Source organism: Dipteris shenzhenensis, chromosome 19 (assembly GCF_047967505.1).
Source record: "Dipteris shenzhenensis isolate YYH24624 ecotype China chromosome 19, Dip_SZ_1.0, whole genome shotgun sequence".
In the NCBI taxonomy this organism is placed as follows: domain Eukaryota; kingdom Viridiplantae; phylum Streptophyta; class Polypodiopsida; order Gleicheniales; family Dipteridaceae; genus Dipteris; species Dipteris shenzhenensis.
In genome coordinates this window covers 16,424,630-16,438,110 of record NC_141614.1, presented here as the reverse complement: position 1 = coordinate 16,438,110, position 13,481 = coordinate 16,424,630, and positions in this window count along the sequence as shown.

Below are 13,481 nucleotides of genomic sequence, written 5' to 3'. Positions count from 1 at the left end.
AGATCAACATCATGGAGTAGGCCTTCCCTCAAGATGATGATTCTGGGGAATCGAAGAAGGACTGAGCATTACATTCCATCACACCCCTTTAATGGGAATGTCCTTCCTCTATGTCAAACAAAGAGCTAGTCGGTGTTTCTCAAATAGCTCTTTATCGAGTGGTTTGGTAAAGATGTCTGCAACATTTTCTTTGCTATCACAATGCTGCAATGTGATGTCACCAAGTAACACTCTTTCTTTGATGAAGTGCTCTCTGACATCAATGTGCTTTGTCCTGGAGTGATATACTGGATTTTTGGCCAATGCTTGAGCTAATTGATTATCATAGTATATTGTTGTTGGCTTTGACTCATCAAAGTCATCTGTTTCTGACAATAGTCTTCTGAGCCATATAGCCTCACATGCACTTGTAGTGAGTGCTCTATATTCTGCTTCAGTCGAAGACAAAGAAATAGTTGGTTGTTTATTTAACAACCATGATATAGCACCTTGACCAAGGAAAAATGCATATCCCTGTGTCGATCTCCTGGTCTCATGATCTCCAGCATAGTCACTATCATAGTATCCATGCAACCGTGGATGACTTCCTCTATATTCTATCCCAAACTGTCTTGTACCTCTGATGTATCTCAAGACTCTTTTGGCTGCATTCCAGTGAGACTGTTTTGGATTTGCAATAAACTATGCTAGTGAGCTTACTGCATAACAAATATCTGGCCGTGTGATTGTCAGATATATAAGAGATCCGATGAGTTGCCTGTAGTATCTGTCATTGACTGTAGGCTTTTCTGAATCTTTAGTAAGTTTCAAACTCTGTTCCATGGGAGTGGCTACAATCTTGCAATCTGCCATATGAAACTTCTTCAGGAGACTGTCAACATACTTGAGCTTACTCATGAATGTGCTATCTGAATCTCTCCAGAACTCAATTCCAAGACAATAGTGGATAAGTCCAAGATCTTTCATGTTGAACTCTGCAGATAAGTCTTGTTTTAGATTTTTGATGAAGCTATCCTTGCTTCCTGTCACAATCAGGTCATCTACGTACAAAAGTGCAATAGTAATGTCTCCCCCTTGAACTTTGTAGTGAGAGCATGATCTGCATTGGATTTCATGTATCCCAGATCAGCAAAATACTTGTTAATTCTGTTGTACCAACTTTTGGGTGCTTGCTTTAAGCCGTAGAGACTTTTCTTGAGATGGCAAACCTTATTCTCCTTTCCTGGTTCAACATAACCTGCTGGTTGTTGCATGTAGACTTCCTCGTCTAGATAACCATTGAGAAATGCATTCTTGACATCGAGCTGATACACATTCCATTTACTGAGTGTTGCTAGTGATATCAAGAACTGTATGGAATCCATCTTTGCTACTGGAGCATAAGTCTCATCATAGTCTTGACCATATTGTTGTGCAAATCCTTTTGCAACTAATTTGGCTTTATATCTCTGAATACTGCCATCTGGATTGTACTTCACTTTGTATACCCATTTGTTTGCTATGGCCTTCTTTCCTGGTGGAAGGTCGCATAATTCCCAAGTGTTATTCTTATACAAAGCATCCATTTCTTCATTCATAGCAGTTTGCCATTTTGGCTTGTCTACTGCATCTTCGAAGTACATTGGCTCTTCTGTAGCCATGATGGTAGTCATAAGAGCATAGTTGGTGGTTTCTACCTGAATTGCTTTGCCTTTTTGAGCATATGTCAATGTGGCTGGTGATCTGCTTTCCCTAGTAGACCGTCTGAGCTGCTGTGGCTTTGCTTGGGGTGTTGCTGGAAATTCTTGCTCTTCTTCATCAACCTATTCTATAGATGACTGTGAAGTCGATGCTTCTATCTCATGTATAGGTGAGGTTTTCCATTCTGATTCCTCATCAAAGATTACATCTCTGGAGATAATGACTTTGCGGTTGATGGGATCATACAATTTTTTTGCTTTGCTTTCTTCACTGTAGCCAACCATGATGCATTTGCGTGACTTTGCATCCAATTTTCTACGATGATCATCATGTATGTGGGCATATGTTGTGCAACCAAATATGCGGAGATGCCCAATGCGTGGCTTGTGTCTAGTTAATGCTTCATAAGGAGTCATACCTTGAATTGGTTCGGTAGGAAGCCGATTAAGCAAGTAGTTAGCTGTAGCTATTGCTTCTACCCAATACTGATTCGGAAGATTATTTTCACTAAGCATTGCTCTAGCACTGTCTGCTAAAGTCCCATTCTTCCTTTCAGCTCTTGCATTCTACTAAGGAGTATTTGCACATGTGAATTGTCTTCGTATGCCATGGTTTTTGCAAAAATTCATGAATGCTGAAGACATGTATTCACCTCCTCTGTCTAATCTCATGACCTTGATCTTTCTTCCTATCTGGTTTTCTACCATGGATTTGAATTCTTGAAATCTGGAAAACACTTCAAATTTCTCTTTCAGAAAGTAGACTCAACAATATCTGTTGTAGTCGTCGATGAAGGTCAAGTAGTAAAGTGAACCATTGATGCTGCGGGTCTAGGCCATGGATGATTTTTTCAAGTTACTTTCGTTAAGAAGCTAAACTTTTATATTGGCATCGAAAGTTTGTATGTCCTAATAAAAATAAATGTTTGAAACATTCGCCATGATTTGAAACTTTTATGTAAAAAAATTTAAACTTTCGCTAGGATTTGCATTTTTCCTTTAAAATTCAAAAGAAAATATATAAACAAGTACTACATTCTACTAATATTGTGAAACTAAAAATTTTATCTTGAAAACTTTCGCCAAGATTTTATATTAATATATAAGCATAGCTTCGATAAAAACATCCCTGGTCTAGGCATAACCCCATATATCTGTATGTATCAAATCAAGAATACCTCGTGCACGAGAGATACTTCTGACAAAGTTGGTTTGCTTTTGTTTGCCGAAGCAGCATGCTTCACAAACTTTTCCAAGAAACTGTAGCTTCAGAATCCCAATTGCCATATTCTGATTCCTGAGATCTAACAAGTACTTAAAGTTGACATGACCATATCTCTTGTGCCATTTTGCAGATAGTGGCATCTGTTGCATTTGAACTAACATGGCATGCTTATCTGATACCGTAGCTAGCATTCTGTTTAAGCATCCTTCCTTGACACCTTTTGCTACTAGCTGACATCTTTTAGATTTGTCTCTGATAGTGCATTCATCACCGTCGAAGATGACTTTGTAATTGTGTTCCAACATTTGACCTACTGACAAAAGGTTCTTGCTGAGCTTCGAAACATAGAGCACATCTTTGACTAATCCTTTCGTACTAGTGAAATTGTTCATAGGGATAACACCTATCCCTTGAACAGGATTCGGTGTATTGTCTGTTGTATAGATGACATTTTTCTGACCTTCTAATGGTTTCATCTCTGTGAACCATTCTTGATGATTTGTCATATGAGATGATGCACCGCTGTCAATGTACCAAGGATCCTGTTCCACTTGGTCGACTTGATAACTGAAATCCTCTTTGGGATTGAAATCAGTGTCTAGGTGCATTGTATCAGTCTGATGCAATTCCTCACTTGCAAGAAACATATTTCCATGTTCATTTGCAAAATGACCGTGACTAGAATGTCCACCATGATGATTTCCTCTTCCTCGAAAATTCCCTCGATTACTACTGGGGATTGACCGCCTTGGTCATACTGCTTCTTGTGGCAATCTCTTTCATAGTGTCCAAACTTGTGACAGTAGTTGCATTGAATGTTTGACACATTGGTGGATGCATTCCCTCGTCCTTGAAATCTTCCTCGATTGCAATGATTTGCTCTTTGCTGATTCTGATGTTGCTGATGCTGATGTTGATTTTGACTTTGATTTTGTTACTGATGATGATGACCACTTTTCTGATATGATCTACCTCTGCTTTTGCCTTTGCCTCTACTTCTATCTGAAGCTGTGAATGTTTGATCATTAGAATGACCTTTACGTGCTTGAATGGCCTGAGTCCTGAGTTCTTCACCAAGTAGAACTGACTGAAGTTCTTCCAGTGTTGGAATTTTCTGTTGAATGGCAATACTCTGGACTAGATTCTTGTATCCCTCTCCTAGTCCATTCAGAATGACTTGAACCATTTCTGCAGGGTTCATAGTCTCTCTTGTTGCTGCAAGTTGATTGTTGTAGTCTTTAATGCGGAGTACATAAGCGTGACCAGTTTCACTGCTGTTGCAGAAACTCTGGTTGATTTGGTTTCTCAAGGTGAGAATCCTCGATGTGTTCCTGGACTCGTAGAGAGCTGCGAACATATCCCATGCTTCTTTTGATGTCTTGACTGTGTTGAGCTGTCCTAGCATGACATCTTACACATTATGCTTGATCAGGTGATAGGCATACTTGTCTTTCTTATCCCATTCTGCTTGAGCTTGGGCAATGGTAGGATCTACTACTGGTGTGGAAACTATTTGTGTAGATGTAGATCCCGATGTAGATTCCGTTGCTGGTGCTGTGACAACAATTGGAGTAGAGCTATTGGTGGCTAGATCGGCCAATGGTCTAGGTGTAGACCCATCAACATACTCCCCTTTGTCTTGAAGCACAAGAATGGTCTCCATTCGGTATTTCCATGTACCGTAATTGGAGTTGTCTAACTTAGCAGATGCCTCCAGATTGAGGTTGCTAGTCGACATGGTGCAAGAAATGTACTCAAAAAGTGTCCTGAAAATCTCTATATGAATCAACTGCAAATACACTGAATATGCCAAGTGAAATCTCTGAACCATCGGTGAAGATAAAACTGCAGTATATAAAATCTGATATGTATTACAAGGCTTGTGGCAATGATGTCAGGAATAGCCAAGAGAATTTACAAGGCTGAAATGATGTGCACGATGCCATGAGATAGCCGAATAATCTTTACAATGGTTGCATGTGTGTGTGAAATCAAATGCTATCTGCCCACTGAATCAGTCCTCTGAACTCTGAATTCTACTAATTGAAGTGATGAGCGTAAGGTTTCAGGTAATGTAATGATGTGAAACCATATGTGAGTGTATGGACTGACTCTGAGTAGGTACTAGTCGAGAATGTCGGGCATGGCTTAGATTGGCAACTTGGGGAAATTCAAAGCGTCCCCTCTATGGCGATCTAGTCTACTCTGATCTAGATCTGAACCAACCATCTATCGATGAAAGAACAGCAAATAATTCCTTTTCTTTTGTTCTTTTTAAGTGCTGGGTCAGATGCATCGATGTAGAGGCAAATGTGCGTGAAGGAAGTGGTTTTGAGGGCGAGGCTCAAATGTGAGTGTAACTTGCACCAAAATGTGCATGTGATGTGACGAGCGCGTAGAACACAAAAAAACGAGCGACTTTCCTTTTTGGAGCACCCTCAAATTCTTCCTAGATCAAGAGATATGACTTGATCTAGGTGGAGGGGCAAAAGGAGTGCAAATGGTGCTCAATGATGATGTGTCATTGTGAGTCACATGCAGTGATGATGTGGCACTGTGCCTAGCAAGAGGTGTGCCTATGAAGCCCTGTGCTGAGGTGGTAGGACTGGTCACATGAAGTGCCTCTGGAGCACTGTGTGTGCCTGGCAGGGGTCAATGCTGACTGGACTGCTGAGGTGGCACTGCTCAATGATAATGTGTCACTGTGAGTCACATGCAGTGATGATGTGGCACTGTGCCTAGCAAGAGGTGTGCCTGTGAAGCCCTGTGCTGAGGTGGCAGGACTGGTCACATGAAGTGCCTGTGGAGCACTATGTGTGCCTGGTAGGGGTCAATGCTGACTGGACTGCTGAGGTGGCACTACTGAGATGGCACTGTTGAGGTGGCAGAGGTGATGTGATAGTGATGACATGGCTGGATGATGTGGCTGGATGATGTGGCAGAATGACATGGCCTACCTACGTGGCACTGATGATGTGGCAACTGAACTGGGTGGTGATGTGGCAGATAAGCGCGATTGCTGACATGGCAAGATGATGTGGCACAAGGATGAGGTGATGATGTGGCAGATGCTAGAGTCTGCTGACATGGCAAGATGGAATAGCTGATGATGTGGCACACATGTAGATAAGGTTCCACGTGGCAATCTGTGGACCAAACCCAATTGTGAGTTAACCTGACCCGGGTTAATCTAACCAACCCTAACCTTTCATGACTGTACCCGGGTTATCTAGACCCAAGATGGTGGGTGATAAGATTGATGGCCATGTGTCACAATTGTGGCCAAACTGCCTAACCAGGGGTTTGTTGAACCTAATCGTGGTTCGCTCCTATCTGCAACGGAGTCACAGGCGTTCATGAGCAGTCGGTGGCCTTTGCATGAAGCTTCTTGCAATCGCGCCCGCATTGGAGATAGCTATAGGAGGCGTTGTTTGAAGTCGGCTGAGGCCACCGCAAACGGCTTCCACCTCCATAGCCAGCGCTCAGCCATCATCGCACAACGCGATCCAAAGCTCCTTCGTTGTGTTTTGGGTGGCCGTCGATGGCTCCTAGGAGGCATCATCAGAGCAGGCGTGGAAGCTATAGGTAGAGCAAGATCGTCGTTGAAACTGAGCCTTTGGAAGTCAGTCGACCATTGTTGTTGTAGGAGCCATCGGTAGGCTGGCCGTTTAGGCTTGTTGGAGTAGCTATGGAGAAGGAGCCGGTGCCACACCAGTCAGGTGATGCAGGTACTGGAGTCCCGTGAACTCCAACGACTAGCTCTTGGAGTTTCGATCATATTTGTTGAAGGATAAGTGAAGCTCGATGGAATAGTATGGGAGCCCTCTATTGGGAGTGCAAAAGAGACGGCGGGTGAGAGCTCTACTGGTGTTGAAGTAGCGCAGTCATTGGAGATGTAGGGAGCTGTTGGCAAAGGCTTTGGCAAAAGCTTAGCTCCTGTAGAGGCGGTTGTGGATGCGCTTACAGTGCTCATTGTTGGAGCTGTCGATGGAGTCGTGCTTGCTGAGCGTGGAGTCGCTGGAGCATGGTGGCAAGGGTACTTGCTAGAGGGCGTTGAAGCATGCTTTCGAGGGCAAGGCTATGGCACTTCGTTGTGGGAAGCGTTGGCTGTAGAGTCGGCCATCCGTCATTGGAGACAGAAGGCTAGGAGTCATAGGAGCTTCGTTGGAAAGCTATTGCTGTTGGCCACTTTTGGCCGAGGTTATAGAGCCGATGTTGTTGGAGGTCCTCGTTGCTATGGGAGGCTTGGAGTATGTCATTGAAGAGGGAGGCTAATCTCTCTATTCTCTCTCACAGAGAGTTCTCTCTTGAAGCTCTCAAAGATGGAAATCACTCTCAGAAATCTCTCACACTATGAAGAACCACTCACTCTCACCGAAGAATGAACGGAAATCTCTTAAAGAAAATGGACGGAATTTTCTCTCAAATGGATGAAAATTTCTCTCAACGGAAGTGAAGGGAAGGATCTCACAATCACTCAAGAGAATTGCAATGCCTCAGCGGAAGGCAAGGGAGCTCTGATACCATGACAAAATATGAAGAGGGGAGAGGAGAAGAGTGGAGATGAGGAGAGAGGGCACAGCTAGAGAGCACACCACAAATGACTAACTGTACACTAGATTTAGTTGAAAAAATAGAATATATACAAACCCTTTTAGGGTTAGGGTTAGGGGATCTAACCCTTTCCTTTATAGCACTCTATAAGGTTAGTGCTATGCACATATGTACACGTGATGGTGCTATGCACACATGATCACATGATGTTGAGCGTGAACTCTCAACATATGTGTGTGTGTGCACCTCATGCATACCTGTATTATGTATGCATGTGCATTTGTATGTATATGCTTGTGTGTACATGTGTGTATGTGTGTGTGCCTCATGCCTATGTGTACATGTGTGTCATGTATGTGCACTCACTTGTGCATGCGTGCATGCGCGTGCGCATGTGCGATATTGTGTGTGAACACGCTAAGATGCTTAGTGTGCATGTGTATCAATGCAACACCCTCTACATATGCGTGTTGTGTATGCATGTCCATGTGTATATGCATGCTTGCACATACAGGTGTATATGCATGTCTATACGTACACATTTGACACATTTGCATGAGTACATCTATGTGAGGTGTGTGTGTGTGTGCAATATTGAATGCATGTGTATATGTTTATGTGTGTGTGTGACGATGTGTACATGTGTGCATGTTCACCTATGTGTGATATGTGCATGCTTGCACATGTGTATTGTTATGGATAAATTTGACCAAAGTAAAAAGGCATAAATATGTGTGTGTGCTTGTATGTGTGGCAATAGTATAATAAAATATGGTGTGCATAGGGCCCAGGGTTGAGGTGGCAGGGCATGACCATGTGCCACCCTTCCACGTAAGAGGACCCATAAGGTGTGTTGTACATAATCCATGGTAGTAATAATATAAAATGATAGGGTGGCATGGGTCCTCCATGTGCCACCCCTCCACCTAGGTAGTCCCACACTTGCATTTAGTCAGGTATGACCCAAGGACCATGGGAGAAGTAATATAAAATAGGTGGAGATGGATATTATATTGGATTATTCCCTCCATGTAGGATAGGCCCATGTGGGGGAGGTGTAGAAAGTCTAAGAGTGCAAGTTAAATAATGGGGAAAGTAGGATGAGGTGGCAAGATTCCTTGTGCCAACCCTCCACTTGTCCTCCTAGATGTTTGAATGTATTATAAAATTGGGAAGAGACCAAGGGAGTATCTTAGACTTGGGATATGGGGGTTGATATATGTGGAAAAATGAGGCCAATGGTTGTCGCACACAATTGAGAGTGTGTAACCGCCTAGCCCACATGAGAGACTCTTCCACACACACCATGCATGTGGGAGGATGAATTTATTGGGAGAGACCCCCTCTTTTGGCTATAAAAGGAGGGGGCTATTCCTTGATGGGACACACTCATTCTTGTAAAGCCACCTAGCTAGTACTTTGATATTTCCCCCCATCCTTCCTTTCAAATAAAGCATGACACTCTTCCCTTGATGTCTCCATCTCTACATTCCTCTTCCCATCATGTACATGCTCTTCTTTCCCCTCTCCCTCTCCCCTTATTCCATAGTCCCCCTCTTCATTCCCTCCCCTCTTAGTCCCTTTTCTTCACCCATGTTAACGCTTCTCCCCTCATGTTCCCTTTTCCTCCATGGCCCACGAGCATCACCATGCCTATCCTCAAGCCTCTTGTCCTAATTTCATTTCTAGTTAATAGAATTAGTGTGGCTGCTGGGATCGAAATCTCCATGGCTAGTGGTGTAAAATCTGTTACTCCTATGACTGCGTGCGGCTCTGCGGCCTCTTTCTTGTGTGGTTCTCTGCTTCTGCACCTCCAATCTACGTACCTTCTCCGTCTCTGCAGCTGCAAAACTTCCCTGCTTCTGCGCTTCCAATCTGCATGCCTTTTGCTCGCGGTTCCCGCACTTCTTCTAGGTTCCTGTGCACACATTTGTGCATCTTCTAGCTACACCCCGCATCTCTTGGCCGCGACTGTGCATTCGTGCGTCGCTGGGTTCATCTTCTGGTCGCGGTGTATTCGTGCATCTTTTGATTGTCGACGACAGACTTTCCGGGCTTCTGCAAAATAGTAACTCACGCCCCCCTCTTCTCTTCTCCTCTCCTCTCCTCTCTTTTTATTAAAGAGTGGGATTTGAACCCAAGACCTCCCCCTTCACAAAAGGAAGACTTACCATTGGGCCAGCAAATAAGAAGTGATCAAAATGTACTGATATTGCTTATAAATTGAAATCCCATGAACTGTAACTCTCTAACCGTGGGGAGTTTTCACATGCTGTAAAAAGCAAAAGTAATTCACTTCATGTGTTCTACACATATCTTCTACTAGATCACAAATTCTGAACTTTTTCAAGTTCACTCCACGGACGCACGCCACATGAGGAGGGTGGATATTTATGTCACTTCTCGACGAGTTCAAGGATTTGGTGCTTGGTCCTTCGCACCTTACGGCTACCAAGGTGAAGAACTAGTGATACGCTGGGAGGACTTTGATTTCAATTCTACTCATTGTGCAGTGATCGAGCTACTTGCTGCATCAGAGGTAATTAAAAGGGTGACATTCTTCGAAGGGTGGGATGCTCCCCAAGCTTGGGGGGAGATTTGGCGCATCTACTTATTAATTCCTGTGGATAAGCTCGTCTTGAATGATTTCTTCTCGATCTCACTACAAAGGTTTCTAGGGCTTGGCTATGGTTGGTAATGTTTCGACCAAGAAATCCCTTTGTACCTAATCAACCCTTTGTGCCTCATTTTGAGCTTCAAGTTGTAATTCTTTTTTGTCTAAAGATAAACTATCAAGAAAGGATTGCAAGTTTATGTCTTCTAATAGCTGACTGCATCACTCTTTCTCAGCCATGGTCTCCCGAGTATGGTTGGGTAACTCCTGCCTGTATCTTCAATGTCCACTACATAGAAATTGACGGTGGTGGTCAATCCATTGACAGTGATGGGCAAATCCTCGATGACTCCCAGGGTGGCGAGTCATCGACCATCGGCTACCTTGATTCGAGTGGAGGAATGCCTTGTGCATTTCAAATTCAACTTCTTCATGATACGGGGCACCATGATATTACATGCAACTCCCCCATCAACACACACACTTTTGACACGGTAGTTATCTATGATTACATCTACTGTATGCGGGTGCCAATCAACTTCTTCAGAGATAGAAGAAATCTCTTGTACCTTTCCCTTTTTCTTGCTCTTCCTTGTTGATAGCCCTTGCTACAACTCACGTCTCACCTTAGGGCTTAATGCTATTAGTTGAGGAAGTGTGATGCTCAAAGAACAATGAGCAAGGTCTTGAACGACCGAATAGTCTTCTTACCCTGAGCCAATAGGGAAATCTGAAGGCTACCACTTACTCTTGCGAGATCTTTTAGCCTTCTCTATCGATGGGTCTACCATTTGAGCATCTAAGGGCTCTGAGAAGGAGACCTTCTTCCTGGGGCGACCTGTTCCATGGTTTGGAGAGGGGTCCGGACACATGTCTTTTGGTGCGTCAAAGGAGAAGATCCCGATGCAACCTGGTGCGACTGAAAAAGAAGAGGAGCAAGATAGTGATACTCTCTCATCCTCAGTGTCTGAGTCAATGATGGAAGATTCAAACGAGGGGGAGGAGTTCTTTAAGGAAGACGTTTACATGATGGAGGTGTCCCTGACCCCGCCACCCATAGAAAAGATAACAACTAGTCCTCAATAGCTTAAATCTATGCTTTTCCTAGACCTCACTCCAAGTGAGAAAGATGAGTTCCTAGAAATGTTCAAAGGGTTCCCTGACCTCTTCGCAACTAGCTACCACCACCTTCGCCATGTGACTACCATAGAACACAAGATAAAGCTAAAGCCTCTGATGCTAAGCCAGTGGCTTAGAAGTTTTGCAGATTAGGGCCCCTATAGACCGATGCTTTGCGCTTAGAGTTGCAGAATCTTGTAGAAGCTGGGTTTATTGTTCCAGTTCACAATATTGAATGGGTTTCACCAGTGGTAGTCATCCCAAAGAAAAACAACAAATGGCGGGTCTGCATCGACTATAAGAAACTCAATGCAGCCACCAAGAGGGATCATCATCCTCTGCCCTTTCAAGACCTCATTCTTGAGAAGGTAAGTGGTCATGAGATGTATACTTTCTATGATGGTTACTCTGGGTTTTATCAAATCAGAATTGCTGAACATGTGCTTAAAACCACATTTGCCACACCCTGGGGGATGTTTGCATTCAAAGTAATGCCCTTTGGCCTCACCAATGCTCTTGCTACCTTTCAAAGATTTATGCAACTGGTGTTTGCCCATTTGATATGTGCCGGCAAGCCTTTATTCTCCAAACCAGTGGCTATTGTTGGTAACATTGAAAAGAAATATGTTTTCCAGGCAAGTAATTTTAATGGATTCACATCATGGAATGTGATTGGATGATTTTCATGCCAAAGATGAAAAGCAAGGCAATTGAGCTAAAGAAAGGCTAACTTAACTTTGGAAGATTTATGAAATTATGACTCAAAAGATCATTGTGGTGGATGTTTGCATCCACCAAATGTAAAGACCTCTCTCTCTCTCTCTCTCTCTCTCTCTCTCTAGCATGGGCTAGCACCTTCTCTTTAGTACTATGCTAAAAAATTAATGGTAGAAAGATAATAAAAGTGTGGGTTAGCTAGCATTTGAGACCTACATGGAGAGAGATTTTGGACAAATGGTTCTCATGAGGAGAGGTGTTTTGCAACTTAGGTTGCCCTATGGGAGTGTTGCATTCACACATAGGTTTGATTGAGTTATCCATAAAATCATTTAAAAATGGTAAAATAAAGATTTTTTGCTCCTAAACATATATTGACTTGAATTACAATATATGTCATGTCAATATATCTTTTGCTCACATGTGCTTGCAAAGGTTGAGTAAATCCATCTAGATTTCATGTCAATCTATCTCTTTGCTAGAACATGTGTTTGCTTAAGGTTGAATAGATCATTCCAAATTTCATATGGGTTAAGTAATGGCATGTTGTGCAATGGTCAACTCTCACCAAAATTTCGAGGTTAGTGGTTGAAAGCTCTCAAAATTAAATTAGACGTCATGCTCAAATTGGATTAATTCGTTGAGCCTATACTCATCCTAGGTTATACTACTACTACACTTTTAGTTAACTAACCTTGGTGCTACATACCTCAAATATTGAGGCAAGTTTTCTAAGGGGGGAGCCGAATCTCTAAAGTTGAGGTGGCTAATCAATGGGTTGCTTTGTGGACATTAGTTCTCGCCAAATTTTGTGGGTAGGGGGTCATCCCCTTAAAGGATTCTCACAATATATGCTCCTTTTATATCCAAGTCAAAGGATTCATGCCAAATATATTACATTTCCCAAGAAGCTATCGATAAGGATGAACCAATGATTGGATAAGTCCACTTGCCACAATTTTTTCTTAAAGTTAAAAAAGGAAGTCGGCTTCTCATTCACACTATAAAGCTACGTAAGTGAACATTATTCTCTAGAGTGCGTTACGTACTATGCAACCTAGCTAAGCATGACAAATTGTCTATATGGATGGCATCCTCTCCTTCTTGCTTTTAGGTTGTGGGAAATCCTTGGTTGCATTAGATTTTCCATGGTTTCTAGTCTTCCCTCTTCCATAGCCATTAGCTGAACTTCTCGGGGGTCTTCCTCACCAGGAATGAAAAACACTTGGACTTTCTCCTCCTCAAAATCTTCACTCTCCTCTTCACTCTCAACTTCTATCTCTTCCTCTTAACCATCCCCTTCTTCACACCCACATTCAGCTCCACATGACTCACCATATCAAAGCTCATCTTCTTTCCTGTACATGTATGTACGGTTATCATTCTCTTTCTCCAATTCTAAATAGCACCCACCTTTCATAGCCAAGTCCTCCCTAGAATCAATGTAGGTAGAGGATATTCTAGAGGCTTCAATCAGCTCATCAAAGTCTAACAAAGGTTATCAATGATCAAACAAGAGACATTTTTTCAATCAAAAAATTAAAAAACTTGAATCAAAGGTCATCACTTATTC